Here is a 2,988-nt window from a genome sequence, read left to right on the forward strand (position 1 = left end):
ACCATATACACTTGATAAATATTTGAGGACATAGATATGTTTAACCCAATTTCAAAACTATATGTGTATGCATTTGAAAGAACACCACATGGAACCCCTTAACTGTGTACAACTTTTGTATTTGTATTATCAGCTACAACTAATTTCAATTTAAATGAGTGAAAATATTACCCTCGTGTTATATTGTGTAAATACTAAGTCCCTGGTCTACATATGTTTCAGGGTTGTTGGTGACTTTTCTTACTTTTTCTTATTTTAAACATTTAAATTGATTCATAATAATTGTATACACTTGTGGAGCACTCTGTGAACTCTTGATATATTTTCTCTCAGCAAACCTCAGTTCATGCCCTAATTCTTGCAGGTCACAGGTCACAGGGTTACGCAGCTCTGAGGGCTAACGCTTCTCCATCCAGTGAAGTGAAGGATCAGCATGGGACTACAGGAATGAGGAGAGGGAATGGAGGTTCTGACCAGGAGAAAATAACCTTTAGTATACACAGTTACAAGAGACACAGATAGAAGAGAGGAAGTCGGGGAAGGCGAGAGAAATGGGGAAACGGGTAAAGAAAAAATGAAGAGACACAGAGAATACCGAGTGCAACTTCTAGGTGGTTACTGAGAGTTTTTGTAATTTAAATATTCTAGGAAAATACTAGCTATAACATAAAATTTAATATCTTAACCATTTTAGGTGCTCAATTCAGCGGCATTAGCCCATTTATAGAGTTAGTAACCATCGTCGCCATCCATCTCAAGAACTTTCTCATCTTCCCAAACTAGAATTTTTCCTCTGTTAAGCACTAGCATACGACTGCCAACAACTCATAGAAGGTTTAACAACTTCTATGTCTATGAATATGGTTACTCTAGGGCCCTCCTCTCGGTGGAATCACACAGAATTTTTCTTTTATGGTTGGCTTATTTTATGCAGCATAATATCCTCAGGGTTCATTCATGTTATAACCTGTCAGAATTCACTACAGTTTAACTGAATAAAGGTGTTCTTCATTTAATGACCTGCCTGTTTAATGACTTTCTGACCTACAACTGGGGTGCATGGTTTAGGTTTAACAACGCACCGCTCAGACTTATGACCCACCCAACACTTAAGTGACCCACCCACTTAAATCTTGTGTACAGAGCCTCAATATCTTTTTTTTTTTGGTGCAGTACACCTTGTTCACAGAGGACTGTCGTATTTGCTGATTGTATTGGATAGATACAGTAGCTCTGTATCCCATGATACATTACTGTACTGCATGTAAGACTTATGCAAATAAAAGTAAAGTTTTTAAAAGAGTTTTTGAAGGTGCCAGTGGTCAAGAGGCTATATCTAGTGATGGTCTTCTGATTGACAGAGTCCCAAGGTGATGTAGCACATCATACGGCAAGAGGCAGGGAGCATGTGTGTGTCTGTGTAGACAACTAACCTCTTCCCCCTTCCTATAAAGCCACCAGTACTCAATCATGGAGGCGCCACCCTGATGACCTACCTCACCTAACCCTAATCATCTACCAAAGGCCCCACATCGAAACACTGTGCATGGATGAGGTTTCCACCTTCATAACTGTAATGAGGGTTAAAGTCTAACATAAGTTTCAGCAAGAACAAACCATATTCAAACCATAGCACTCTACCACTAAGATACAGATGCTTCATGCATAAATGATGGACACCTCACCCTTCTTGGGTGTGTCCCATAATCATTCCTTCCTTTGGCAATCTATGATGCCACAAGTGCTCCAGGAAAGGGAAAAGTTTCCTGGAATCCAGACAGAACACGTTTATGACTCCATGGCTGATACTCCCTTTTAGGCCTGCTTGGCTTTACTCAACTGCATCCAACCATACTGGAAAATTCCAGGTGTATCCACATAAGAGTTCTGCTCCAAACATTGGGTAATCTGAAAATTCACCAGAAAATATCCATCCCCTTTCCTCTAGAACTATCTCCCCAATCCCAGTGTCTGAATATGTATTTGACTTCGGTTGAGTAATATTTCCCAAGCTGGTGCTGGCTTTTTACCCAGGAACTTCCTGTCATTTTCTCTACATTACATTAATTCCTTGCTCACACCCAGGTGCCTGCCACTCCCCAGACCAATGTCTTTCAGTTAAAGATGGAGAGGCTCAGTGAAGTGCAGGTGATATCTGCTTGGTCTCCTCAGAAACTCAAATTTCAGATACTGTCCTCCTTTGGATACTGTGACTTTAAGCTTTCATCTAGTCTTCCCTCCATTTGATTTTATCCCTTCACTTCTTCAGATTCATGCAAACTTGCATGCCTGACACTTTGCTAGGCAAGTTTTAGGACACTGTGATAAGCACAACTAAGTTTCCCTGTGGGAAGGAGATAGGTGATAGATATCGTGATTTTTATATGCTAATAGTCTGTCAAGAAAATAAAATAGTGAGATGGAAAAACAAAGTAAGTGGTACCACTAGGTAGAAGGGAACCACTCCTTCATGTTGAAGGGTCAAAAAAGGTACAAGGGATAGCTTGTGATATGAAACTTCAGTATGGACACAATTAGTCATAGTAATTTAAACTCCGTATATGCATTGAATAAAATGATACAGGAGTACAAAGATAAGAACATGTATGGGGTGGAAACCTCTGAATTATAATGTTTCAAATCATATAGCAATTGTTACGGATAGAACGTTGGTGCCCTGCAACATTCATATGTTGAAATGCTACACCCTCAGTGTTTTGAGATCGGGAGATGGTGCTTTAAGAGGTGATGCCATTAGATCACAGGAATGCAACTTTTATACATGGGATGTAAATATGAACCAAGCTAGTCTTCTCGGGTGGAGAGCTGGACAAACATTAACCGTGTATCAGCTGCACTAAAAGTGAGCACTTCAAGGATAGGGGTTTCAAGGACTACTGGACTCACACAAGCAGCTCTCTGTGTAGTCATCACTTTTCTCTGATTCCAGCTTTGCTGTGCACTTGACCAAAGTCATTTGCTCCTTCT

Source organism: Chinchilla lanigera, unplaced genomic scaffold, assembly GCF_000276665.1.
Source record: "Chinchilla lanigera isolate Chin_1 unplaced genomic scaffold, ChiLan1.0 scaffold00162, whole genome shotgun sequence".
Taxonomy (NCBI): Eukaryota; Metazoa; Chordata; class Mammalia; order Rodentia; family Chinchillidae; genus Chinchilla; species Chinchilla lanigera.